Below are 17,216 nucleotides of genomic sequence, written 5' to 3'. Positions count from 1 at the left end.
TAATTATCAGACACTGAAGTTCTTTCTTGATGCTGGAGTCTTGAGAATTTGTCTTACTGGAACTCATTTCAGACTGATAAACTGACAGGAAAATTTCCAAAGTGATTTCTGACAGGAATATTATTAAGATTTCCTTTCTTTTTTAGATATAGTTCAAGAACTATATAAAACAAACATATTTAGAAAGAAAATTACTTCAAAAATTAATTTTTTAAGTAATTAATTCCTGTCAGTGTAATGAAATTGGTGGAGCTGAAGAAATCTGCTGCTATCCTGTGTTCATCCTTGGCCACGCCCCGGACAAAGTACTTCTGATAAACATTTTTTCAGACATTTTGCATCTCAAGCAGTCACAAGACCCTGGCAGACTTGATGAGTGAATATTTACACACACAAGTGGAGATAAGACAACATTTTCAAATAGACACCAAAATGTATCATCTTCCACTGGGAATCTGTGTGCAGTTCATCAAAATCATCAGTTGCCATTGTTTTGTTCCATTATATCCTCACAAGAAAGTTTGGGTTTTGATTGCATTCATCTTCTGGAATTTAGGTCTGTAATTCATATTCTCAGGTTCATAGGTTCATACTAGGCTATCTGCCCTAGGGCATTTATAAGCCTAGCCAGAGTGTGTTTGGCTTTTGCCACCCATTTTAAATTAATTTTGCTATGCCCTTTTTCGAGGTTAGTATACTGTGCCTCTGTCTAACAGTGACACAGAAGTGATACCCGGGGTAAACCTACGATCTCCCATCCACTCATGAAGATTCCTCTTGAAGAGAGTCAGTGAGGGACTCTGCCTAACCTGGACTAGGATTTTATTCCAGAGTGAAGGGAGCTTCTGGGTTATGAATCTGTCCCTCCAGCATGTCCTATTTATTTCAGTGCTGAGGTTCAAGTCTCTCGAGCACGTAGCTTGATGGGATTTAGATTTTCTGAGGTGCAGCATGTCCATTAATTCTGGGTTGGACATGGCTTTATACGTCAGGCACAGATCGCCTCTGAGCAGGCGGTATGCCACTGAGTAGAGCTGGAGTTTCTTTAACCGGGCACCATATGGCATCTGTTTGAGCCCTTTGATCGTCTTGGTGAGGTACTTTTGGGGTCTTTCCAGTTGCTGCAGATGTCTGGTAAGGTACATCCCAAAAGGGGCATTGTACTCAATTATGGGCCTGATGAGGGATGAGTAAAGAGGCACGATGACCTCCCCTGATCTAGATGTGAATCCCTTCATGATTAGGTGGGCATTATAAAATGTTTTTCTAACCACTTTGGCCACGTGGTTGTCAAATGAGAGATTGCTATCAACTTGAGTCCCCAGGTCCCTAATTACTTCTTCTGTACTTAATGGATTACCACCTATGTGGTAATTTGTGGGCATTTTGTTTTTGCCAAAGGGGATGACTATACACTTTTTGGCATTTAGCTTGAGGCCATGGCTCTGGCACCAGTTGTCTGTTTCTATGAGGCCCTTTTGGAGGATGCTTGTGTCAGCTGGAGAGTTGATTATGACACCCAGTTTGCAGTCATCTGTGAACTTGGTCAACCACAGTCCTTCCGTGTTGGCCTGTACCTCCGAGAAATATATACCGAACAAGAGAGGTCCCAGGACTGAGCCTTGTGGGACGCCACTTGTAACTGGTTTGAGTCTGACATGGCTCCAGCAATTCTAACCATGTGAGTTCTGTCCTTGAGCCAGTTTGCAAACCATCTAGTGACATAGGGGTTTATATTTAAGCTGGAGAGCTTATCTATAATGCCCAAGTGGGATATTGTATAGAAGGCTTTTGCGAGGTCCAGGTAGGCTGTGTGGACCACCTTCCCCTCGTCAATGGCCTTGGTGACTGATTCAAAGAAATCAACCAGGTTTAAGAGGCAGGATCTGCCCTTAACAAAGCCGAACTGGGTAGGATCCAGTGTCTGTAGGTCCCCAATATCTTTATTTATGAGGTCCATGATGATCCTTTCCATAGCTTTGCAGACCAAGCTAGTCAGGCTTATGGGGTGATAGTTTCCAGAATCCGTTGAGGCACCACCTTTGTGGAGAGGGACCACTGTTGCTGTACGCCACTCTTTGGGTACATATCCTGTAGTAAGGCTGAGATTGAACAGTAATTTTATGTTTGGGTTTAGCTCTTCTTGGAGTTCATGTAGGAAGCAGCCCGGGACACTGTCTGGTCCCATTGATGCTGTGTTTTGTGCTTTGGAGAGGGTGACTCTTACCTGAGCATCTGAGATGGGGGGGCAGCACTCTGCTAGGATAGATATTTGCCATTTTGGTGGTGGTGTTGCTCTGAACCTGTCAGCTAGGATGTTGGCAATGTCTGTGGGTTCGGTGTATTTTTTGTCATTTTGGACTAATTCTGAGCATATCTTGGAATTTCCACCGAGGTTCCTAACATAACTAAAGAAAGCCTTGTGATTATCCTTAGCGTCCTGTGTAATTTTTCTCTCGAAGCTGGCCTTAGATGATTTTATGAGTGCCCGTAGTTTTTTGCTAATACTGATCAGAGATGCCTTCCCTTTTTGGGATTTTGCTCTATCATGTAGTAGCTTCCTCCTTTTATTGTATAGTTTGTTTATGGCTGGGGTTCACCAGACAGGACGTCTGCCTTTGGAGGACTGGGTCTTGGTTTTATTTCGGATTGCATGATCCATGCATTCCTGAAGGTGTTCATAGAATGCGTTTATAAAGGATTCTGCGGTCTGGGCCATATTTTCCACAGGCCCGGGGGCTTTGAAGGATCCCACCTCGGTTTTGAGGAGTGTGAAATTTGCTTTAGAGAAGTTTTTCACTGTGGTTTTCTGGGCAGGGGGTGGGGTGGGGATGTGAATATCCAGTGAGATTAGTTTATGGTCTGATCTTACCAGTGAGGGATACACTTCTGGTCTGGAGTCTCCATGTTGGTGATGATCAGGTCCAGTATGTTTTCCCCTCTTGTTGTCCCCTCTTGTGGGAGTGGTAACAAGTTGTTCCATAGCATTTGAGTTTATAAATTCTAGGAACCTTTGGGCTAGGGTGTTGGAGCTAGAGTAATGCTCCCAGTCTATGTTTGGGTAGTTGAAGTCACCCAACATAATGGTGTTTGGAGAGACCTTCATATTTTCCAGTGTTCTCAGGAAGGCCGAGTGGGGATCCTGGGTTTGGGAGGGTGGTCTGTAGCAGGCTATAAACTGGAAGGCAGTTTTACCCACTGTTAGTTGCACATGGATAGTCTCTGATGCTTTGTGCTGTGCCACCAACCTGGAGGTGTGGGTATCTTTGATGAATATTGATACTCCCACTTCTTTTGTGGTTCGGTCCAAGTTTTGGGGCCGAAAAGCATGGTATGAGGTATAACCTGGTAGTGCTGGGGTGCTCTCGGGAGCCTTGAACCAGGTTTCTGTTACTGCACAGATATCGATGTTCTCCATGCTAAGGAGAGTTTCGAGTCCATGCATCTTGAGGTTTAGACTTCTGGCGTTGAGTAGCATTACTCTTAGTTTCTTATCCCTTGTGATACCTATGGAGGTGGGTTTGTCTTTTGAGCCTTCCTAAAAGGCACTATGGGGGTAGCAAGAGCCTTTGCCAATATCCGAAAGCCCAGGGGTGACAGGTGCAAGCCGTCCCTAGCGAAGCATTGTGGCTTGTCGAGCATGTCATCCCAGACTGACAGGCATTGGATCCCCTTTGAATGACACCAATACTTAAGCCAGTTGTTGAAATTGATCATCTTGTCTTCATATTGTGGCATCATTCTTGGTGAGGCTAAGATGCTACTCAAGGTCAGGATCATACCAGCCTGGGTTACATGCTCAGAGAGCTCCTCTATGTCTCTTTTCATGTAGTCCAGGGAGGTACGTCTCAGGTCATTCACACCAGCATGGACAATGACTGAGTCATATTTGTACTTGCCTTGGAGTGACCTGAGTGCTTGTGTTATGTGGCGGATCCTAGCGCCCGACAGGCAGCTCACCATGACCTTCTCCTTGTTCAGCCTGGTGAGCAGGACATCAGTGTGCCTGACGGTAGAGTCACCTATTACAAGTGTATCAGGTGTGTTGTTTAGCCTTAAGGGCTGTGACTGTTTGGCACACTGGCTTTGTGAGCTATGTGTTTTGTTTTGGGGTAACGGTTGCTTGGGTGTCTGCTTTGGAGGTCTCTGCTGCTTAGGCAGATTTTTATTTAGAGCCTCCGAGTATGTTTTTGTGTGTTTATGTGTTTGGTTTGCTGTCGTGGTAGGTCTATGTGAGACTGGAATTGTAGTGAGTGTGGTTTCCTTCTCTTCCTGACTGGTTACGCCAGTACTGAGTTGAGAGAGCTTAGCCTCCAGTTTGGCTATATGGTTGCATCTCTCACATGTGTTGGAATTTATTGGGAGGAGGAGAGGGTTGTAACATTGCCTCAAGATTCCCAGATGCACCAGCTGGACCGGAGAGGAGATTGACAAACTGACCTTTGGACATGCTAAAATAGTATTGGGAATTCCTTTATAATTGAAAAACAGGGCCAGTGGGGAACAAGGTACTCAAGGGGAGTTTGTGAGGGTGTAGTGCTTTTAATTTTTTAGTGCTGACTTATATAATTGCTTTAGTGAGCAAGTGCCAGGTAACTTAAATGCAATGTGTTACAGGTAACTTAAATGCAAAAACGACAAACAGTAACTTTCTTTCAAGTGAAACAAGGAAATAAGTACAGTAAGCAATGCAGATATCACTAGGGATCCACAGAAGCGTTGAAAAGCCGCGTTTTAGGTGGAATTAGCATTTCAGGGAAATAACAAGCAAACAAACAACAAGCATACAAACAAAGCTAGATTCAGCAGGCCTGGATCTAGTCTATGCTACAGCAAATAAGGTGTACCAATTTCAGTAAGAAACAGTTCAAATATGCAGGCACTATAAGCCTTTAACCAGAAATTCCCAGCTCAGAAGGGCAGAGTCCAGCCTCTCCTCCCACAGGAGTGCAGACCACGAACCTTCTTAATGTAAAATAACTGGCCTGAAGCCCAAGTGCTTAAACCAGAACTAATACACTTTTAGAATAACAGACACTGAGCCCTCAATCAGCAGTTCCCAACTTAGAAGGATGTAAGCTACCTGTCCTGCCACCACAGTGCAGGCCACAAACCTTCCTAATGTAAAACAACTGGTCTGAAGCCCAAGTGCTTAATCCAAAAGACTTAGAATGATAGCTACACTTTAATCAAGTTACTACCAAGCAGTAATATAAATACAATTCAATACTTTAAAGAATGCCTGGATTAGTGCGCAAGTTATACAAACAAAGCTAGATTCAGCAGGCCTGGATCTAGTCTATGCTACAGCAAACACGGTGTACCAATTTCAGTAAGAAGCAGCTCAAATATGCAGGCACTATAAGCCTTTAACCAGAAATTCCCAGCTCAGAAGGGCAGAGTCCAGCCTCTCCTCCCACAAGAGTGCAGACCACGAACCCTGTTAATGTAAAATAACTGGCCTGAAGCCCAAGTGCTTAAACCAGAATTAATACACTTTTAACAGTAAACAAACAGTTGTTTCTAAAGGTGCAGAGAGAGGAAGCAAGTTTGGTTTTCATAGATCCTTACTGACCAAGGCAAGCACAATTCATTCTTGATTACATGTCTGTGACTCAGTTTGTCCTTTCTGCTTTTTGTGAATCTTTTAATCCAGCAGCAAAATAGAGTGGTCTTCACACAGCATGGAACATCTCAGGTTGATTTCATTTTTTGATATTAAGCATGCTTTAGAAGTTATCATCGTAAAGACCTAATCTAAATGTCACTAATTTTTGTGCGCGGAACAAAGACAATAGCACCAATCCTCATGCTACATCTGTGCTGGAGATATTTCAGTATTTTGCCATTTCTAATTGCAGGCTAGGTAATTCTTCACTGAAAGTTCGGTTTGCCTTTTTGTACTGCTATTACCACCCATACAACTAGGAAACAAGTTGTAAACTGGAGCCCATTTACTACGTCAAAGATGTCCTGTTTTACCTGTATAACATCTGACTGTTAAGCATGAGAAGTTGACTTTTAGCCCTGTTTAACTCATTTTCACAGCAGAACTGACTGAAATGTCTAAGTGAAAACATCATCATAGTAGTTCTTTCATCAAAAAAAAAATTCAGATTTGCAGACCTTTGTTACTAAGGAACCTAACAGTTTTTCACAAAATCTGTCCTAATGGATGGAATTTTTTTTTTTTTTGCCTGAAATAATGTCAGCATTTTTTTTTGACTGATCTTTCCTGTTACTAGTTTCCTTACCAAAACTAGAAAAGTAAGGTGAAAGACTTCTGCATGCTGAGGTTGTTGTAGTCCTCATGTGTTGCACTGAGGAAAGTAGACTAGGGAATTAAGCTGACAAGGAGTTTGTATCTTTTAGGGCGGGATGGCAAGGCTGGCAGTTTACAAAGAAAATCTTTTCAAATGTTTTGACAAATGCATTGTGTTTTATGACTAGTATAATGAGTCTTTGGAGAAGCTGGAGCTTGCTTATTCTGCCAGATCAACAGCCACTGCTGTAGCCTTCAACTTTTCCATGAATATTTCTGCTTAAAATATAGAGGTTCATAAGTAAGTATTAGGCTAACTACCCTTGTGGACCATTTTAAGTTTAGCCAATTCCCCTTGGTGAGAATCAAACCCTGTACCTCTTGTCTGTGAGGTAAACATCTTAACTATTATGTCAACCCCCAACCCCAGGCTGTCACTTGTATCTCCGTTCACATTTGTGCCAGACACAGTAAATTGAATGTCCAGTCTTGGGACAAGGGCAGTATTTGCTGCTGCTCTCATGTTGTTGTCCCAGGAAAAAGCTGTACTTGTTCATCCTAATTAGGTAAATCATATTTTGTGAGTTCAATTGTATTGGGGCTGAGCCTCCTCGGTTATCCCCTCATTCGGTCATAGGTTTGTAGGTAATTACTAGACTAATGACCCTATGGGGCCTTGTAAGCCTAGCTAGACTTCCAAAATATATCAGATAAGTTTGGATACCCTATGGCTGTTTTATAGGGTACATGTAGGCTTTGGGGATTGGTGGTTAAGCATTTACAGGCTGTCTCTTTCTTCTAGAAACTTAGGTATAGACAGTGGTAAATTTCAAATACTGATCCACTGGTCCAAGTAGTGTTTACAGGCTGCATGTTTCTTCTAGAAAATTAGGTGCTAGACCGGATTAATTTTCTGATACTGATCCAGTGGTCCAAGTTGCACTTGAATTGGATTAATGAACAGCTGTGCTTCACACTGATAGAAAGTCGGTTCCTGCTCCCATCTCTTTTCATCCATGGGTCTGGGATGTAACCAAATTTTTGGAACAGGCCAGTGGAATTACTCCTGTAGGCACAGCAGATGCTGTCCCCGTGCATAGGAGAAGGTAGCAATCCTCACCCCTTATCATAATGGCATGATTTTTGTCAGGTTTTTGGCTTGTTTCCCACTCTTCTCCTTCTCTGCTCTTGCTTTGAGCCTGGAGGGTGGTTTCTCCTTGGGACACTTCTGCCATCTTGTTTTGTGGGGTCTTCAGTCCCTCTATTTTGTTCTAGTCATGCATTGTTCTTGGTAGAGGCTTTTAAAGTTCCTCCATGTCCCTAGAGTATTTTCAGGTGGTGGTCTTAGTGGCTGAAGTCTGGTATAAATGGCAGCAGGTAGTCATGATGTTAAATTGGAAGCAAGTTGATTGAGATTCATTGTACATGTTTTATATGTTATGGCTTTAAATGAAATGGCATTCGTCATTTATTCCTTCATGTAGCTGAAATTTAGATGGAAATAATTACTAATAAACACTTAAACAGTATGTCTTTTAGCACTTGAGTTAAATGCATTACAGTTTGTTTTATTGCTAGCAGTTACCATCATTGCTAGCTCACATCATTCAGTTGTGGACGCCTAAGCTGGCAGTTTTGTGACACCTAATATGGCATTTCTGTAAGTATACTTTTCAATAATCATTAAGTGTTAACGTGGAAATGAAAATATTATCACTGTATGAGTCTCATGTTACTAGATACAGGTATCAACAGTAATTCAAATTACACCAAAGTCATGGCTATATAAGGTACTCCACTTATAGTGATAGTTCACTATTTTTTCCTGCTGTATATTTTGCCAGGTGTGTATGTGATTTGATATCCGTAAAGGCAGTCTTTGGTGCATTTTTGTATCCATGTGCAGTAATTGTTCACGTGGTACTACAGAAGCTAACAAGTTTGATGTTAAGTTGTCAATCTCGCCTTCATTCTTGCTGGACGGGTTTGGAGCCGATCCTCGGCTCCGACTCGGCACTTGCTTTAGCTCGAGAACTCCTTTTACCAGCTCGAGGCAACCCTATATCCCATGATGCAAGGCGGAACTACCCCGATCTCGTTTGCCGCTTAGCGAAAGAGGTCTCCTTTGCCAGCTGAGGTAAGTTTTTTCTTGTTAAAGAAGAAAAAGTTTAGTTAGGGGTTTATTTTTTCCCTTTAGTGTTAGGTTAGCCTGTACTTAGTACAGCCCACCCTATTCCCTTCCTTTTGAACTTTTAAAAATAGTTTTTTCAGTTAAAGTTTAGTCAGGCCTAGTTCCCCAAGTTATTCCCTTCCTGTGTGTCTGTGTAGGGATTAAGTTGTGTGTTTGTGGGGACTGTTTGTGTCTATCCTTTTTAGGATGTCTAGGGAAGGCAAGGTCTCAGGCTTCAAGAAGTGTGACCAGTGCTGTCAGAAAATGTCCCTGACAGACGGTCACACTTCTTGTGTGTATTGCCTGGGGCCTTTGCACCTGCAGGACTCCTGTGCGTTGTGTCATGCCTTTAGCCAGAGAGTCCTGCAGGAAAGGAGGAACAAATTAATCCTCCGAGGTTTATTAAAACCTGAAGGTTCTCCTCCTAAGCTAGGGGCAGGAAAACCTCTTAAGCCACCGAAGGCTCAGGCTACAGTGTCCAAGCCTCCTCCGGTGGCTCCGGCTCCGTCGGAGCCGATATCGGCTCCGGCTGGAGCCGATACTTCTTCGGCTAGAGTAGTGGGTTCGGTGCTGGCCGGCTCCGATACCCTGACTACTGTTGCCTTGTCGGCTCCGGCTGGAGCCGACACTTTATCCAGCATCGGGCGAGATCCTCGGCTCCATCTGGGTTCAAGGGACTTCGGCTCCGATGGCTCCGACCCGTAGAGATCCGGTCCCCTTCGATACTAAGTATTCACTCGGCTCCGGGTCTCCTCTTTGTCGGAGCGGAGCCATGGGAGCCGATCTTCGAGATCTTCCAGGCTGTCTGACCACGATTTGGAGAGGGTGGTAAGCAGGCTGTTGAAATCTCAGGCACTGGCCCAAATGCTCCATAGCCCGTCTCAACAGACTTCGCTATAGCCCGATTCTTGAGATTCCTCCTCCGACTCCACACCAGAGTTCGGAGCCGGAGCTTCTTGGGACAGCGACTGTTTGATGCGGAGCCGATACATCCTTCGGCTCCGTCATCTTCGGCTCCGATCTCCTCCTTGAGACCTTCCTTGGAGGATCCGGTCGTCGGGTTTCCACTGTCGGCTCGAGGGGCTAGTGGCATCGGACCCTTGTCCGACCCGCTCTCCCTCTCGGGCTTCGCTTTGGTAAGCTCGGCGCCGACATCGGCCTCGGAGCCTTCTCTCTCCTTGGAGCCGACCATTCCTGTTTCTTGGGCGGGTGTGTTCAGGTCTCCCGGGGAGATGAGCCTTTGAGGTGATGAGGAGTGTCCTGGCCTCTGAGCCTGGTCAACGGTCTATCCCTCTAGCTCCTCCCTCATCAGTGCCTGCAGATGCCTCTTGCCAGCCTCTTGCTCTCAGGCCCAGGGATCCATCGCCCCAGGTTTCCCCACTGGGAATTTCCTCCTCTTCCGAGGTTTCTCCTGCCCCTGCAGGGTAACCCCTCGGAAGAGGGCGTGTAAGAGGAAACACACAGACTCCCCTGAGTCTACTACATCTGATACCGACTTAGATGAGTCGGAGGGTTCCCCACGGTCCCCCTCTGAGGATGTCTCATTTTCAGACATCCTTGAGCTCCTCAAACAGAGGGGGAATTGGCCCTCCATTGACCCCTCCGAGGATGAGTCGGTATACCTGGAGGCTTTGGATCCCGACCCTCCACCTCCTGGGTGTCTCCGCCTTCGACCCACTCATGCAGGTAGTGGCTCGGAAGGCGTGGCTCCAGATTCTGTGGAACCTGTCCCCAGGAGACCATCCAAGTTCATCACGGCCCCTTCGGACAAACAGTTCCTGTCCAAAGGTGTCTCTGTGGATGCTATGGTGGTGGCGGCGGCCACTAAGAAGGAACTGGCGGATCCTTCAGTACCTGTCCATCCTCCTAATAAGGATTCTAGGACCATGGACAGGTATGGAAAGCGGATGTTTTCTTCAGCGACCTTTGCTATGCGTTCGCTGAATTACCTTTGTCACTTCACCAGGCTTCAACGAGATATTCTCAAGGAACTGGGAGAAGTAGTCCAGGATCCTTCGGCTGCTGGAGCTCAGGAAAAGATTGCCTCTCAGCTTGCTATCCTGAATTCTATATCTAACTCCTCCATGCGGCTCATATCTTATGCAGCCGATGGAACGAGCAGGGCCGCAGGCACAGGTGTTGCTCTTAGACGCCAAGCCTGGATGCGGCTGTGTAATTTTGCGGACCCCTTTAAGGCGTCCTTCACCAACACCCCCTTTGACGGTTCGGCTTTGTTCGGACTTCAGGTGAAGGCACTTTGACCAGATGTGAACAGGACGGTAAAACTCTTTCTGCCGTTGGAGTCCAGTTTTCCACTCCTTCTAGACCATATCCCAAGGGTCAGAAGGGGGGGAAGATGTGGTTCAGTAAAGCCCAAGGAGCGACACCGGACACACGTGGTCAGTTTACCCCCAGAGGCAGAGGGGGTGACAATAATAGACGCCGCCCTAGAAGCAGGGGGGGTCCTCAGAACCAGGGCAACAGGGAGTCTCTTCCTGAGAAGCCCTTTCAGCATCCCTGAGGTGTTGCCCGACTGTCCACCCTTGGAGGCAGTCGGGGGAAGAATTTCGCTGTACCCAGTAGCCTGGCAATCCCTATCACGAGAGAAGTGGGTACAGTCGATCATATCCGAGGGTTACAAAATCCCCTTCGAAAGGTTTCCCGTACCTCTACAATCCCTTCCAGACATCTCACCTGGTCAAAGGGATTTGGCAAGACAGGAAGTTTCAAAACTCCTGGAAAAAAGAGCCATCCAAACAGTGCCGGCAGACCAAGTAGGATCCGGCTTCTACTCAAGATTCTTTCTGGTCCCCAAAACGACGGGAGATTGGACACCGATAGTAGACCTAAGCACACTAAACAAGTCTGTCAAAAGGCAAGATTCGGATGGTCACGCTGCAATCCATTCTGCCGTTTCTGGGCAAGGACAACTGGATGTGCTCTATAGACCTTCAAGATGCGTACTATCACATAAAGATTCACAGACGCTCCAGAAGGTTTCTCCGCTTTCGGCTGGGAGCCAGTCATTACCAATTCACAGCACTGCCCTTTGGCCTCTCTTCAGCTCCCAGAGTGTTAACCAAATGCATGGCAGTGGTCACAGCTCACCTGAGACGCCGAGGATTCCAGGTGTTTCCTTATTTGGACGACTGGCTCCTCTCCGCCACCTCCAAGCATCAGCTTCTTCGGTCCAGAGACTACACCCTACAGCTTTGCAAGAGTCTAGGAATTTCGTAAATTTGAAAAATCCTCTCTGCTGCCTTGCCAATCTATCACCTTTATAGGCAGAGTTAAATACCGTCAAAATGTTAGCCAGGCTAACAGATCAAAGGATTCTGGACATCCAGAAATTTGTTCAGCTTCTGTTACAAAGCAACAAGGTCAAAGCCAGGTTTGTCTTGAAAGTTCTAGGCCTAATGGCTGCAGCCATTGTTCTTCTTCCACTGGCTCGCTTCCACATGCGTCTCCTGCAGTGGATGTTATTCACGCAGTGGTCATACCACGATCTGCCCATGAGACACGAGATCTTAGTGACACAGTCTTGCAGGGCTCATCTACGATGGTGGATATCTTCCGCTCTTCTTCATCAGGGCCGACCCTTTGTTCCCCCTCCTCCAGTTGCCACAGTCACCACGGATGCCTCTCTGATCGGGTGGGGGGGCATTATCAGGGCAGGATGGTCCACGGGACGTGGCAACCCATAGAATACCACCTGCACATAAATGTCCTGGAGATGAGAGCAGTGCTTTTAACGTTGCAAGCCCTCGACGACTTTCTTCCTACAGGGACTATTGCAGTACAGACGGACAACATGTCCGTGGTCTGGTACATCAACAAACAGGGCGGAACCAGGTCCTATCCCTTATGTCGAGAAGCTTTCAGACTTTGGCAATGGGCGATCTCTTCTCAGCGGTTTCTGATAGCAACGCACATCCCCGGCAGGTCCAACCTATTGGCGGACAGGCTAAGCAGATCTATTCTGATGCCTCACGAGTGGTCTCTCAATCAATCTGTAGTGGATCAGATTTTTCTGAAGTGGGGCACCCTTTGTTGCGATCTTTTCGCTACCCCTCAAAACAGCAAGTGCCCAGATTACTTCACACTATTTCCTCTTCCAGGCCAACCCTTGAGAGACTCTCTAACCCAGGATTGGCCTCGGGGACTTCTTTATGCTTTTCCTCCCTTTCCATTGATTCCACAAGTCATTCAGAAAGCCACCGTTTTGAGAGCCAAATTGATCCTCATTGCTCCATATTGGCCTCGACAAATTTGGTTTCCGTCTCTACATCATCACCTTCTGGTGCGGCCCTGGCATCTGGACCCAGTTCCGGATCTTTTGATCCACCAGTCGGGTCAACAGCACCGGGCCATTCATTCTCTCAACCTCACTGCTTGGTTGCTCCACTTCCTTCCCTAGCCAGGCTACCAATGATATCTGACTCAGTCAGAGACATTTTAGTGTCTTCTTTAAAGTCGTCCACTAGAACTGTTTATGCTAGCAAGTGGCGACGTTTTCCGATTTGGGCAAACGCCAGAAATATTGATCCTTTTACCGCTCCTGTACATTCTGTTTTGGATTTCCTGGCGGAGGTTTTTCATTCGGGATCTTCGTCATCTACAGTCAAAGTACAACTGGCTGCTATTTCCAAGTATCATGTTGGCTTGCATGACAATAACATCATGTCTCATAGGTTATGCAAAGCCTTTTTAAGAGGAGTTTTTCTCCTAAAACCGCCTGTGAAACATCCTCCTCCGCAATGGGATCTAAACTTAATGTTGGCATCCCTAATTCTACCTCCTTTCGAACCGTCTGCTACGTGTTCTTTAAAGTTATTGACGTGGAAGACTATATTTTTACTGGCTGTTACTTCTGAGATTCAGGCCCTCTGTATTCGTTCTCCTTATCTGGTTTTTCATAAAGATAGGGTTTCGCTCAGAACTAACCCTTCCTTTCTTCCCAAGGTTGTATCTCAAACCGATATTAACCAATCTATTGATCTACCAGTTTTCTTTCCTAACTATTCTGACAGAGCTGAACAGAAGCTGCATTTTTTGGATGTTCATCGTCAGCTCAGGTACTACTTGCATAGGACTAAACAAATTAGAAAATCAGACCAATTGTTTGTCTCCTATGCAGAAAACAGGTTAGGTCTTCCAGTTTCTAAAGTGACCTTATCTAGATGGTTGACTTCCACCATTTCCTATGTGTACTCTCTAAGGGGCAAACAACTATCTTCTAAGCCAAAAGCTCATTCGACCAGGAGTCTATCCACTTCTGTAGCCTTTCAGGATAGACTTCCCATTGACACTATTTGTGCAGCAGCTACTTGGGCCACGCCTCATACCTTTGTGTCTCATTACAAGTTGGATTTGGCCTCCAGAGATAGGGCCAGTTTTGGTTCCACAGTTCTCAAGAGTCTGTTCCATTGAGCCACCCGGGATACAGGTGCTAGGGACGCGGTCCCATCCAGCAAGAATGAAGGCGAGATTGACAACTTAACATTTAGAAGTTATGTACCTACCATAACGCTCCATGTTAGTTGTCTTCTCGCCTTCTTTCTTCGCCCCTCCCTCCTTCCCCCTGGCCTGGACAGATCTTGGAGAGTTCCTATTAGATTGCTTCCTCTGGAGCGTTGTTATGAGGACTTCTTTTAGGAACCATGGTTCCTAATTATATTAGGATAAGTCTTTAGCAGGGTTAGTTAGCTGCCAAACGAGATCTGAGGTAGTTCCGCCTTGCATCATGGGATATCGGGTTGCCTCGAGCTGGTAAAAGGAGTTCTCGAGCTAAAGCAAGTGCCGAGTCGGAGCCGAGGATCGGCTCCGAACCCGTCCAGCAAGAAAGAAGGCGAGAGAAGACAACTAACATGGAACGTTATGGTAGGTACATAACTTCTAATTCTAAATCCATCATAAAAGTATAATGACCCATCTGTAGCCTAAAATGCTGTTGGGCTCATATGCATAAAAAAGTGTGTACCTTTTTTAATAATTCTGAGCATCATCCCTACTGTCCATTTAACTCTACCCTCTTTGTCACATTGCTGACCCATTCATTCTGTGGTGGCAAGAACCCTATGACAAATTTGTTCCTACAAAGTGAGAGAAGAGTGAGCAAAGAATGGGAGCCATCTGCACATAAGGGATCAGGCCCCCTGCAACTGACAGTCTTCTTCCAGAGCTGTTGGCTTCAGGAGGCCCTTGTATGCTCTTCCCCTTCATAAGAGGTGCACGTCTGCAGTGTGGTCTCTGTAGGCTTATTGCAGCAGGTGTTTCATCTGCACTGCTGCAGATGTAACCAATGCAGTGAGCTGAGCAACAAAAATATATCATATACTATTTTGAATTATACAATGACCCCCCCCCAATTAATATTCTAAAGCGTGCATGCTGACTGGCCATCGTACCTGTTGTAAATCCCACAATATACCAATGGAAAAAGGTCCAGTCACCCAGACTTTTTTCCGTTGGTATAAGGTATCCAAAACAATTTTATTTTAGTAAAAAAAAAAAAAAAAACGGAGCAACGGAGACTTTCTTTTCTCCATTGCTTCCGTTTCATAGCATTGATGTACTGGGTATGGGTGGGAATGCAAGTCCCATACGCATGCGCAGTACATCAACACAAGGAAGCAGTATACCACCACCGGCAGAAGAACAGTAATGCGCCGTTATACAAAGACATTATTTAAGAAAAGTAAGTATTTTTTTTCTTAAATAATGTCATTGTATAAAAGCAATAACTGACTCTGTGGTTGTGGTATATTGAAGATTTACCCACGGTTGGCTTTATTTAAACACTCTGGCTTCGCCCCTGTGATTAAACCACACCAACCGTGGGTAAATCTTCAATATACCACATCACATTGTCGGTTATTGCTTAAAAATTGTGTCCTTAATTTCCAGTAGAGGTACCTTGGACGTACTGACTGATCTCACTTTTTGCTTCATTGCCTTTTGACCATCTAAGCTATTACCTGTGCCTGTTAATTCCGCTTTATGGAAAATAAAGCACAACCACAATGGTGCCGTCATTAAGATAACCATTGGGAATGGCAGTCATTAAGTTTCTCTGTTCTTTCAGTCTGCATGCCTTGGTAGTGCATAAGGGTAGATTTGGGATGAGTATATTGAGCTCTTACTTCCACAAGTGACATCATCTGTTAAGAAGTTATATGCCTCCAGTAAGCGAACACTTGTCATGTCTGTGATCTTCACCACCAAGTAGTGATGTTATTTGTGTCCAACCCCAACCCTCCCTCTCCCAGATATAGGCAAACAGGCAGTGCCTCATCATTTCCGTGTATCCCAGACAGCTAATCCAGTGTCCAGGTTATTAACTGAACTCTGGTTGTTTTAGTCTTTGCTGTGGCCTCATCTTTCTATGCATACTTCTTCACTATCCAGATTTTCAGACTGTCCAACTTTTTGCCTCATCTTTTTGGTCTGTTCCTCATAAACTTTCTGCCTTTCAGGCAAATCACTGTAGATTGAAGTCACTAAGTAATGATGTATGTTTGAGTTTCAAATGTCATTTCAGAAAATGCATGCTAACACAAATCCTGTTATTGCAGCAACCTTCTAAGTTTATATGAGCAATATTTAAAATCTTTCCATATTTTGGGCCTTTGTCCCATCATTATTTTTGGCTATGTTTCTATTTCCAGTTCCAAGAGGTTGAGAGGTATGTATCTATTGCTTAGGGGGCAGACTCCTTGGTTTTTTTTTATAGCCAGAGAATCCTGAGTGGCATTCTGTTTTACAGAAAGTCTACGTCAGTTCTTGGGTGTTTTCAGCAGCTTGTTACCCAAAGAATTTATCAGTAACACATATATGTTTTAATTTCTGAAATCTATGGTGGTCCTCAGTATTCACTTTGTTATCTTGTACATTCCACCATACCTACTTGTATTCTTATGCAATTTTGTCTTCATAGATTCAAAGATTGTTACTAGGCTAATGACCAAGGGGGCCTTTATAAACCAAGACAGTTTTTCCTGAAAGAATAATGATGCCCTGTATCCACATAGGACATTGAGAGCCAGGCATTATAAGCTACCTCTGTCCGTAAGGGACATGGGTGTCAGGCCCTGGTGTAAATTTCCTATTCCCCATCCACTGTTCTAGGTTGTGCTTAAACTGGGTAATAGACAAACTTAGCATCACATGGATGGGAAGACTGTTCCATAGGAAGAGCAGTCCCAGGACACATATCTGGCTTTCCAGCATGTTCTGTTCAAGTTACAGACAAAATTCAAGTCTGTAGACCTTATATTTTTGCTACTGTTTGACGTACGGATATGCAGGGCATTCATAAGTGTGGGGTTTGCGGATGCCTTGTAAGCCAGGCATAGATCACCCCTCAGCAATCTATAGGAGACTGAGTATATGGAAAGGGCTTTAAGGTGCTCTGCATAAGGTAGGTTTGTTACGCCTTGTATTCTTTTTGTAAGGAACCTCTGAGGTTGCACTAGTTGCTACGTGTGCCTGGTCAGGTACATACTAAAGAAAGCATTATACTCTATGACTAGTCTGATCAAGGAAGAGTATAGTGGGATAATGACCTCTTTGGACCCAGATGTTGTTCCCTTACTTATAAGTTGTACAACATTAAAGGATTTCCTCACCAATGTAGCCACATGGTGTTTGAAGGTAAGGCTACTGTCTATGTGCATACCCAGATCCCTGACCACTGGGTCAACTCTTAGGGCAGTATTATCAGTCATCCTTTTCATCTCTTCTTTTGCAATTGTGTATTCATCCAACTCCTTAGCTAGAGAAAAG

General features: G+C 44.9%; 1 protein-coding gene across 2 annotated transcripts in view; it reads left to right on the top strand.

Annotated features, from left to right (window-relative positions):
- The window catches only part of FBH1 (F-box DNA helicase 1), a 1,264,666-nt gene that overhangs the window by 1,202,677 nt on the left and 44,773 nt on the right, over positions 1-17,216 (top strand). The gene's annotated exons all lie outside the window — the stretch shown is intronic.

Source organism: Protopterus annectens, chromosome 11.part0 (genome assembly GCF_019279795.1).
Source record: "Protopterus annectens isolate FY-2018-M chromosome 11.part0, PAN1.0, whole genome shotgun sequence".
Classification (NCBI taxonomy): Eukaryota; Metazoa; Chordata; order Ceratodontiformes; family Protopteridae; genus Protopterus; species Protopterus annectens.
Note: the sequence above shows the minus strand (reverse complement) of the source record. Positions and strands in the feature narration are given on the sequence as shown.